This window comes from Schistocerca cancellata, chromosome 10 (assembly GCF_023864275.1).
Source record: "Schistocerca cancellata isolate TAMUIC-IGC-003103 chromosome 10, iqSchCanc2.1, whole genome shotgun sequence".
NCBI classification, from domain to species: Eukaryota; Metazoa; Arthropoda; class Insecta; order Orthoptera; family Acrididae; genus Schistocerca; species Schistocerca cancellata.
In genome coordinates, this window is record NC_064635.1 from 215622271 (window position 1) to 215634363 (window position 12093).

Genomic DNA, 12093 nt, shown 5'->3' on the forward strand with positions numbered 1-12093 from the left:
CTACGTTTAGTCTATCCTTACCGAAAAAAAAAAATCGACTGAAGTTATCTCTGGCTTTACACCGCTTTCAGTACCTGTAACTTTGTGCTTCAGTGTTTTCTATCAGTGGCTGCAGCTCTGGTTCTGTCCCAATACTGCTGTAACAATTTACTGTTATAATACTTGTGTTTCTTTTGTCAGTCCTTGACCTGTGTTCGACCTGCACTCTTTGTGACAGAAACGCATTTTGTGACTCTCTAATCTACACTGCTGGCCATTAAAATTGCTACACCAAGAAGAAATGCAGATGATAAACGGGTATTCATTGGACAAATATACTAGAACTGACATGTGATTACATTTTCACGCAATTTGGGTGCATAGATCCTGAGAAATCAGTACCCAGAACAATCACCTCTGGCCTTAATAACAGCCGTAATACTCCTGGGCATTGAGTCAGAGCTTGGATGGCTTACTCTACCTCTACCGCGAAAGGCAAAGGTCCCGAGTTCGAGTCTCGGGCCAGCACACAGTTTTAATCTGCCAGGAGGTTTCATATCAGCGCACACTTCGCTGCAGAGTGAAAATCTCATTGTGGAACCATCTTCTTCCTATCGGTTGTATTTCGCGTCTGTAGCACGTCATCTTCGTGGTGTAGCAATTTTAACGGCCAGTAGTGTAAAAACTCTCCCAGTCCAAACCTCAGACCCCCGCTACCTGTGTAGCCGCCTCGTATATCGTACCGAATGTGTAAATTCTTCATTAGAAAGTCAAACACAACGTTTACGAAATCTATTTTACTTCAGTATTTGGAAGTCAGAAATTGTCATTCGGTAAAGAATATGACGTAATCATCGCAGAAACGAAGTTTGCTTACAAAAACAGTATTATTTAAGGGACATAAAATGGACTGTGCTTAATTTTTATTATGTACTAATAAAATACTTGTGCATTGCTCACTCAGTTTATCAGTTTAATTTAGATACCACATTGTGTTGCTACGCAGTTTTTCATGAAACTTTATATGCATACATATTATGTACATACATTTTCCATCCAAGATGTAATATTCCTAATATGCTTACATATTGCGTTAGGCAATTATTTTGCAAGAAAAGGAAGCAGTGAAATATGTAGCACTTTGCTCTTTTTCTGGGCTGCTCCAATTAGACGGATTTCAGCAATAGTTACAGCTGGGATTTTATAATAATTTCTCGAGTCATAATTCACACCATTTAGTACAAATTATTCACAGACAGAAATTCTTGGGAGAAACAACTAGTTGTGTTCCTTACATATAACAGCACTAGCCGACCGAGACAGACGCAGCAACAGGAAAATAACCGCATTTGTGACGTTTATGAGTTCCTAACCAGGAGCGAATTTTATTGTACCATCTGTGTGCTTCCGTAGTTTAGTTTCTTGAGTTTCTGCGTGTAAATTTAATATCTAATAGCCACTGTTCTCGCGTTTTCGTTTGCGTCGGAAAGTAAACTGATTTTGTGACATATTACACGTTCCTAATCAGGGGCGAATTATTTAGGTTCACCTGAGTGATTCGGTAGTTAGGTTTCTGAATATCTGCGTATTACTAGACACAGTTTGTGCGTTTTCGGCAGGGTCTACAGCAGATTTCCGTAGCGTGAGTCGATAGTCCGTTTATCTGCATATTTAAGTTTTCCGCCGTCTTTAGGGACTGCGATTGTTGTATGCGGATGCGAGACGACTTGGTGACACTTCGCTCCCAGCTCCAGGCTGTGATGGCTTCGGTTACACAGCTTGAGGCTGCAGTGGATGGGCGCCACTGTTGTGGGCCGGCCGTGGGGATCCAACGGACGTCCAGCGCGTCCGAGTCCTCCGACCGGTCCTGACCAGTGGCCAACCCAGTCACTGCTCGCACTGAGGCTGACCCCTCACCTGTGGTCGAGTGGGAGTTCGCCCTGGGGAGTAGCAGGCGGCGAAAGACTTCCCAGGCGGCCGCACGTGAGGCCTCCCCGGTTTGTCTGACAAACAGGTTCCAGGCGCTGTCTGTGGCTGACACTGTCGCTGAGCCAGATGCTGTCGCCTCTCCTGTTTCAGAGGAAACCACTCAGCCTGCGAGATCCGAACAATCACAGACGGTGGGATTATTGGTAGGTGGGAGCTCCAACGTTAGGCGTGTTATGGAGCCCCTTAGGGACTTGGCTGATAAGAAAACCAATGTGCACTCCTTGTGCATACCAGGTGGAGTCATTCCACATGTGGAATGGGTCCTCCCAGATGCCATCAAGAGCACAAGGTGCTGCCAATTGCAGGTGGTTGCTCACGTCGGTACCAATGATGTGTGTCACTTTGGACCAGAAGAGATTCTCTCTGGTTTCGAGCGGCTAACAGAAGTGGTAAAGGCTGCCAGTCTTGCTTGGAAGATGAAAGCAGAGCTGACCATTTGCAGCATAGTCGACAGGACCGATTGCAGACCTCTGGTACAGAGCCGAGTGGGGGGTCTGAATCAGAGGCTCAGACGGTTATGCGACCGTGTAGGCTGCAGATTCATCGACTTGTGCCAAAGGGTGGTTGGGTTTCGGGTTTCGCTGAATAGATCAGGTGCCCACTATAACCAAGAGACAGTTACACGGGTAGCAGGGGTTGTATGGCGTGGGCTGGAGAGTTTTTTAGGTTAGAGGGTCTCGGGAAAACACAAGAAGGGCTTCAGTTACAAAGGGTGCAGGCTGAACACAGGAAGAACGTAGATACAGGAACCATCAGTATAACAGTTGTAAATTGTCGTAGCTGTGTTGAGAAAGTACCGGAACTCCGAGAACTAATAGAAAGCACTGATGCTCAAATCGTTACAGGCACTGAAAGCTGGCTAAAGCCGGATATAAGCTCAGCCGAAATTTTTGCGAAGAACCTAACGGTGTTCCGAAAGCATAGGCTAAACACGGTTGGCGGTGGCGTGTTTGTTGCTATTAGAAATAGTTTAACTTGTCGCGAAATTGAAGTAGATACTTCCTGTGAGCTAGAATGGGCAGAGGTCATTGTAGGCAACCGGAATAAAATAATAATTGGATCATGTTATCGACCACCCAATTCAGATGATACAGTTGCTGATAGGTTCAAAGAAAACTTGAGTTTGATTTCGAACACGTACCCGACTCATACGATAATAGTTCGTGGGGATGTACATGTTTACTTCCGAAGGTACGCGTAAAATATCCTAAATTGTGCTAAACGCATTATCTGAAAATTACTTCGAGCAGCTAGTTCATGAGCCCACGCGAATAGTAAACGGTTGTGAAAACACACTTGAACTCTTAGCAACAAATAATCCTGAGTTAATAACGAGCATCAAAACCGATTAGTGAACACAGGTTTGTCGTTGCGAGATTGAATATTGTAATCCCAAAATCCTCGAAAAATAAGCGAAAAATATACTTATTCAGAAAAGCAGATAAAAATTCACTTGACGCCTTCCTGAGAGACAATCTCCACTCATTCCAAATTAATAATTTTAGTATCGGCAGCAACTGAAAGATTGATACCAAATAAAGTAACAAACAGCGGAGCTGATCCTCCTTGGTACAGACAATGGGTCAGAACACTGTTGCAGAAACAACGAAACAAATGTGCCAAATTTAAACAGACGCAAAATCCCCAAGATTGGCGATCTTTTACAGAAGCTCGAAATTTAGCCAGGACTTCAATGCGAGATGCTTATAACAGTTTTCACAACGAAACTTTGTCTCGAAACCTGGCAGAAAATCCAAAGAGATTCTGGTCGTATGTGAAGCAAGTTAGCGGCAAGAAACAATCAATGCCTTCTCTGCGCGATAGCAATGGAGATACTATCCAAGACAGTGCTGCCAAAGCAGGGTTACTAAACACAGCCTTCTGAAACTCCTCCACAAAAGAAGACGAAGTAAATATTCCAGAATTCCAATCGAGAACTGCTGCCAACATGAGTAACTTACAAGAAAATATCCTCGGAGTAGTGAAGCAACTTAAATCCCTTAATAAAAGCAAGTCTTCTGGTCCAGACTGTACACCAATTAGGTTCCTTTAGGAGTATGCTGATTCATTAGCCCCATACTTAACAATCATATACAACCGTTCGCTGGACGAAAGGTCCGTACCCAAAGACTGGAAAGTTACACAGGTCACACCAGTATTCAAGAAAGGTAGTAGGAGTAGTCCACTAAATTACAGGCCCATATCGTTAATGTTCGATGTGCAGCAGGATTTTAGAACATATATTGTGTTCAAACATTATGAATTACCTCGAAGGAAACGGTCTATTGACACACAGTCAACATGGGTTTAGAAAACATCGTTCCTGTGAAACACAACTAGCTCTTTATTCACATGAAGTGTTGAGTGCTATTGACAAGGGATTTCAGATCGACTCCCTATTTCTGGATTTCCGGAAGGCTTTTGACGCTGTACCACACAAGCGGCTCGTAGTGAAATTGCGTGCTTATGGAAATCGTCTCAGTTATGTGACTGGATTTGTGATTTCCTGTCAGAGAGGTCACAGTTCGTAGTAATTGATGGAAAGTCATCGAGTAAAAGTGATTTCTGGCGTTCCCCAGGGTATCATTATAGGCCCTTTGCTGTTCTTTATCTACGCAAACGATCTGGGAGACAATCTGAGCAGCTGTCTTCGGTTGTTTGCAGATGACGCCGTCGTTTATCGACTAATAACGTCATCAAAAGATCAAAACAAACTGCAAAACGATTTAGAAAAGATGTCTGAATGGTGCGAAAAGTGACAGAAGTGTGAGGTCATCCACATGAGTGCTAAAAGGAACGCGTTAAACTTCGGTTACACGATAAATCAGTATAATCTAAAAGCCGTAAATTCAACTAAATACCTAGGTATTATAATTACGAAAACTTACGTTGGAAGAAACACATAGAAAATGTTGTAGGGAAGGCTAACGAAAGTGATTTTATTGGCAGGACACTTAGAAAATGTAACAGATCTACTAAGGAGACTGCCTACACGATGCTTGTCCGTCCTCTTTTAGAATACTGTTGCACGGTGTGGGATCCTTACCAGATAGGACTGACGGAGTAGATCGAAAAAGTTCAATGAAAAGCAGCGCATTTTGTATTATCGCGACATATGGGAGAGAGTGTCACAGAAATGATACAGGATTTGGGCTGGACACCATTAAAAGAAAGGCGTTTTCCGTTGCGAAGGAATCTTCTCACGAAATTCCAGTCACCAACTTTCTTCTCCGAATGCAAAAGTATTTTGTTGACACTGACCTACATATGGAAGAACGATCACCACGATATAATAATGGAAATCAGATATAGGTGTTCATTGTTTCCGCGCGCTATACGAGATTAGAATAATAGAGAATTGTGAAGGCACTTAAATGTGATTTGCAGAGTATCCATGTAGATGTAGAACAGGGGTGTTTACACTAGGGCTTTCTTCGTTTACTCCAATTAATGTGGCCATGAGATCTAAGTACTAGTTACAGATTTATAAGAAACATATTCCCAGACCAAGGCTTTGCACATAGGCAGTATAGCGTGCGCAGTGCGTATCCTTAATGGAGCATGGTTCTGATAATTGCTAATACAGAAATATTCATGTCGAATGCCAACGACATACATTGGCACCATGCCAAGGTTGCCCAACTTACATCTGTGGTGAGAGGAGCCGGCCGTTGTGGCCGAGCGGTTCTAGGCGCTTCAGTCTGGAACTGCGCGACCACTACGGTCGCAGGTTCGAATCCTGCCTCGGGCATGGATGTGTGTGATGTCCTCAGGTTAGTTAGGTTTAAGTAGTTCTAAGCTCTAGGGGACTGATGACCTCAGAAGTTAAGTCCCATAGTGCTCAGAGCCATTTGAACCTTTTTTGTGGTCGGAGGTTGGTCCCTTCCTGTTCACGCCGTATACTAACAATGTTACAGTGAATATTAACAGTAGAAACTAAAAAAATAACTAAACTACGTCCGAACAGGCCATGAAGGCCCAACGGGACCGACCGGCCGCCGTGTCCTCCTCAGCCACAGGTATCACTGGATATGTGGTCAGCACACCGCTTTCCCGGCCGTATGTCAGTTTAGCATACCGCTTATCCACGGCGCTTGGCAAACTGTATGGTCATCAATCCGAGTGATAGCCCAGTCCGACAGGGCTTAACTTCGGTGATCTGACGGGAGACGGTATGACTACTGCGGCAAGGCCGTCGGCAACGTTAATAGCTAGCAGATGATGCAGTAATGTATAATAAATTACTGACTAGAAAAAAGTTGCGTAAATGTTCAGCGAGATCTGGATAACATTTCAAAGTGGTAAAACAATTGGCAACTTGCTTTAGATTTTCAGAAACGTAAAACTTTGCACTTCACGAAATGAGAAGAAACCATAGTGAACTATGATTACAACATAAATGGGTCACAGCTGGAAACGATCAACTCGTACAATTGCCTGGGTGCAAAAATTTCTGGGGATATTATATTCCCTGAGTTGTATAATTAAAGCAGGTGGCGTACCGCAGTTCATTGGTAGAATACTAGGAAAATGGAATCAGCCTAAAAATGAGACCGATTACAGACTTCTTGCGCAACCCACCCGAGGGTATTACTCAAGTGGATGGAAGCCAAACCGAATAAGACCACTAACGGATTTTTCACAGCCTAAAAGAAGGACAACGCGAATTGCAATGCTGAAATAAGGTAAACTACTATCGTTTGAGGCCTCAGTTTCTGGGTGTAACGCAGCAGTTCGCGTGGGGGGAAATACTGAGCCGCACTGGCTCCCATAATGCGAGCATCCTCGGTGCAGGATTTTGTCCAAGAGGAACTGATACTTCGCAAAAACATTCGATGATATTCATCTCGGGCGATCTGGACAGCCAAATCATTCGCTCCAGTTGTACAGAATGCCCTTCAAACCAATCAGGAACTATTGTAGCCTGGTGACATGGCGCTTTTTCATCCCTAAAAATAGCATCGCTGTTTGAGAGCTTAACGAATGGCTGCAAATGGCCACCAAGTAGCCAAACATACAGCAAAGGCACCCGTGTCGTCGGTCTGCTACCGTAGCCCATTATCGCCAAATTTCGCCGCACTGCCCTAACGGGTACATTCTTCGTAAGTTGCACATTGATTTTTGCGATTACTTGACGCAGTGTTGCTTGACTGTTAGCATTGACAGCTCTACTCGAAAGCCGCTGCGATCGGGAATTAGGTGAAGGCCGTCGCCCACTCAGTTGCCGTGATGACAGGTGATGCCTGAAATTCTCAAATACGCTGTTCTCGGCACAGTCTTGACACTCAGAATACAGAGCTCCCCGTCGATTTCCGACACGGAATGTCGAATGTGTCTGGCTGCAGCTACGTTCAAGGTCTGTTAATCCCTGACGATAACGTCGGAAACCTTTCCACGTGGATCACCTGACAAGGGAACCTCCCCATCGCAACCCCCTCAGATTTAGTTATGACTTGGTCCAGAGATAGGCCTTGAAAAACTGAACACAGATCAATCGAGAAAACAGGAAGAAGTTGTGTGGAACTATGATAAAAATAAGCAAAATATACAAACTGAGTAGTCCATGTGCAAGATATGCAACATCAAGGAGAGTGTAAGGCTACGAGCGCCTTGGTCCCGCAGTTAGCGTGGACAGCTGCGGAACTAGAGGTCCATGGTTCAAGCCTTCACTCGAGTGAAAAGTTTAATTTTTTATTTTCAGACAATTATCAAAGTTCAGGCACTCACACACAATCAACTTCGCTCTCCAAAATTCCAGGACATGTTCAGATTTGCTTGACGGTCTACACACGGAAACATTTGAAAACGTGTTTTGACAGAGCACAGGGAAAACTGTACGACTGTGAAACTGTTGCATTTATTTGTTGCAGTTTATGTGACAAACTCTTATGTTTTCATCACTTTTTTGGGAGTGTTTATCACAGCCACAAGAAAACCTAAATCGGGCAAGGTAGAAGAATCTTTTTACTCATTCGCCAAGTGTGCAAGTTAGGTGGGTCGACAACATATTCCTGTCATGTGACGCACATGCCGTCACCAGTGTCGTATATAATATATCAGACATGTTTTACTGCGGAGGAATCGGTTGACCTATGACCTTGCGATCAAATGTTTTCGGTTCTTATTGGAGAGGCACGTCCTTTCGTCTACTAATCGCACGGTTTTGCGGTGCGGTCGCAAAACACAGACAGTAAACTTATTACAGTGAACAGAGACGTCAATGAATGAACGGACAGATCGCAACTTTGCGAAAATAAAGAAAGTAAAATTTTCACTTAAGGGAAGACTCGAACCAAGGACCGCTAGCTCCGCAGCTGCTCACTCTAACCACAGGACCACGGCGCCCCTCAGTTCATGTTGTCATAATGTTGCTTATGTTGCACATGGACTACTCAGTTTGTATATTTTGCTTATTTTTTCATAGTTCCCCACAACTTCTTCCTGTTTTCTCGATTGATCTGTGTTCAGTTTTTCAAGCCTATCCACTGTGTCAATTTATAACTAAATCTGAGGGGGGTGCGATGGGGAGGTTCCCTTGTGAGCACAAAAGACAGCTCCGCCAATGCAGTGCCCTTTTATACCTGCTGTACGCTATTTGTGTACATCGCTGTCCGATGACGTTTGCCACCTCAGTGCGCCACATTTTCCACGCATCGCTGTCGTGGGGTCACGAGGACGAGAGTCGACTAATTACGGGGCGCACTTAGGCTTTCGAGCGTTTAATCTTCCTGTGCTGCATTCGCGTATTGAACAGGAAGAAGCCCTAATAGCTGTTACAACGGGAAGTACGCTTCGCCATGCGCTCGACAGTAATTTGCAGACTGTGGATGTAGATTCCACGATGTACACACAATAGAGAAGCAGGTAGGAAGGACGCGAACACGTCGCTCAGCGCAGCGAACTTACGTTTGCGGAGAATCCGGTTTCAGCAGCGGTGGCGCGGCGGCGGCATCACGTGCGCAGTAAAGACCTCGGCCGAGGCCGCGTCACCGCAGCGCACCGCGCATGCGCTGAGCCCGCTTCCTCTTGAGCAAGACGCCACAGCCGCTATGACGTCACGCCAGCTGGCTCCACGCCACGGCAGAGCGGTCCGTGTTCTCGGGTCTTGCCTTCAGCAAGGTCGGCTCCAGGGAGGCAGAATTGAACCACTGCCAAGGGCGACAGGTTTCTCGGTGCGGAGGAATCTTAAATTGTAATTTGGTTTCGAAAGGATGAATTACACAACACAGTGACGGTTTTGCATTAATAAAGAAGTGCGAAAATAAGTTGAAGTATAAAGCATTTCTAATGTCTCTTGCAGCTGTCTCTCCGCGATATTTTCAGAAATTTTATAAATTATATAACTCAGTACATATCTCGAAATATCTCTTCTTATCTTACCGATTATCAATGCAAAGTAGTTTCAAGCCCAATTATTCCTTGGAGCGTCCATTTACTCCATGGAATAGCTTCTCTGCTATCTATGTTTTCTCTTATGGAAAGAATGAAGGAATGCTTGCCGATTAGTCGTGAAAGAAGGAGGATGTATATGTATGTATTGTTGAGCTAGTCGCCATCTTGATGAGATTCTGTATGAGAAGGAACTTAATACATGAACTAAACTAAAGTAAGTGTGTTCGCGTATTATTTAACTGATTATTATTGACAGTGTCTGCTTACTACGCTGTGTTGCACGGGATCAGTGGGGAACGTCTGATTTACACTGGACGAACCTGCCGTTTTGTATGCTCAAGATATCCAGTTTATTACTTCAAATAAATTGGCTAACACGGTCTTACCAGCAGATCTCCGGTCTTCCCCATGTGATCACCGAAAGTTAATAATTATTACAAATGTTTCCAAGAGATCGACTGACAATTTTCGTCGCACCGAGACTTCGAAATTGCTTCACTGCCTTATGGAATTTAAGTTAAGCTCAATTTAATCAGGATAGAACAGTATTGAACTGTGTGAATGTGATAAGCCTGCTTTGTGAATGAAAATTCCCTTAACATACGGATGTTTTTACTATCCTGATCAGTGAAGCTAAATCAGGCCGGTGTGAGAGAGGTTTTTAAATTTTAGATACACAAAAAAATATTAAACTTAAAATATTAAACATTCATAAAATCTAACGTCTCGCGGGACATTATCTACGATACTGCGAAACACAAAACAAATAAAGCACTGCAGTTGTTCACCTCGGGTGTGTGTGAAATACTTTGGCCACGAAGGTAGGCAGGGCATATCGAGGTGATCTTACCTTTCTTCACCATTTCCAGTTACTAACAATTTCCAATGTTAGTAAAAATATAAAAAAATGGTCATCTCTGTTTTTAGTCTAGAATGTGATGCAGTAGTTTCTAAAAGACAATTACTGCCAGCTGCTACGAGAAAAAGAAGAAAACGACCGTAACAAGAAATTTTGGAAAAAAAAAATTTTTTTTTACTTCAAACTGTTGCTGAAACGGAACAACTAACCTATTTGGACTGTAAAAAAAATACATGAACATTCTGATGGTTTATATTTGTATATATAAAAGTAGCCCGCGACAAAAAAAGAACGAAAGAAAAATGAAATACCGTAAGACGAGTGAAACTGTTAACGAATTTTCGTTCTGTCGGACATTCTAGAAACTTCCAACGAGAAAGTTGTTAGGAAAACTATGAAATTAAAACTTTGAACATAGCTGCTAAGGTTCAGTCACCGTGTCAGAATTATATTAGAACAAATAAGCCCTCGGTTACAAATATTAAGTCAAAATTGACCAGGTTTCGACGCTACTATGAGCGTCGTCTTCAGAATTAGACTAACTGTTCTAAAACATATTAGGTATATAATACATTAATAAAATTAAAGTTTGTACTGACTGGAAAAAGAAGCAGTACTTACAAGTCACATATTAAAAAAGATCTAAGCCGGAAAGGCGACGTCATGAATAGTTGCAAGTGAGATGGCGAGCCACTAAGGGCTGCTCGTACTGTGAACAAGAGTTGCCTTTCCGGCTTAGATCTTTTTTTAATATGTGACTTGTAACTACTGCTTCTTTTTCCAGTCAGTACAAACTTTAATGTTATTAATGTATTATATACCTAATATGTTTTAGAACAGTTAGTCTCATTCTGAAGACGACGCTCATAGTAGCGTCGAAGCCAGGTCAATTTTGACTTAATATTTGTGACCGAGGGCTTATTTGTTATAATATAACTATGAAATTAATTTTGCTAACATCTGAGACATCACTACTGTGTTGCGTGACGTACGAAAGTATTTTACTCGTATTTATCGCAGACTCCGTGCGCGACAGCGCGTGTGTGTTTGTTTGCCGCCGCCGCCGCTCACGTTTTACTACCGAGAATATTCCCTATCTCCCAAATCTTTTTTTTAATTTGCTGTTATTGACTCTTCGCCATTCAGCAATCACCCGAATCGGCGATATACGCTATAGAAAATTGACTGTATGTGCTTTCAGGCCACTAATTCCGTTGAAACTGCATAATTTTATTTGCGGATATGGTTCTATTTGGTTCTTGCAGCTGCAGTGTCTCTGCACCCTATTAAAACATTTCGTCCTCCGTTATATTTTTATGAATCAGAAACCAAATGAGCGGAGAATACAAGGAACGTAGGTCTCTGAGCCAAAATAATCTGTTTCGCGGAGATCAGCCTGTGTTTTTCTAGTCGCCTGGTAGTCCCTTCGGTCGTGACGTCTAAGTACTGTTCCGCGCACTAACTTTTTGTCAAAATTGTGGCATTCCGTGGATTTCCGTTTTCGTTTATATTCCTTTCTTGGAGAATCAAAAAATATGTTCATATCTAGAGATTCAGGCGACGGCGGTTTTGTTGTCATTTCACGAACTTGCACTAAATTTGTATTATTTGTGCATTCTTCACTGTTAGCCAGATCAGTAAAATACTTCAGTACATTCGATATGGCCATTTCAGACTGTTTCGTATCTCAGTTCGCTCATTACCAAACACACGTCAACGCTCCGTTTCGCAGAGGAGTGAAGCCGCACGTGAACGCACGACCTCGCACGGAGAGAAAGAGAACGTGGAGCCGGCTGTCAGTTGCTGCCCTGTGAACGTGCACGTGCACGTGCGCCGACGAAGCTCTGAGGCAGGCGGACCACGGCGCCTAGCGC

The 12093-nt window shown here is 43.3% G+C and overlaps 1 protein-coding gene across 1 annotated transcript in view; it reads right to left on the reverse strand.

The window, feature by feature from the left end:
• LOC126106275 (uncharacterized) overlaps positions 1-8915 on the reverse strand; it is a 201897-nt gene extending 192982 nt beyond the window's left edge. The window contains exon 1 of the mRNA XM_049912498.1: positions 8875-8915. The gene's annotated coding sequence lies outside the window, so the exon portion shown is untranslated. The remainder of the gene's footprint in view (positions 1-8874) is intronic.
• Between the last annotated feature and the right edge of the window lie 3178 nt (positions 8916-12093).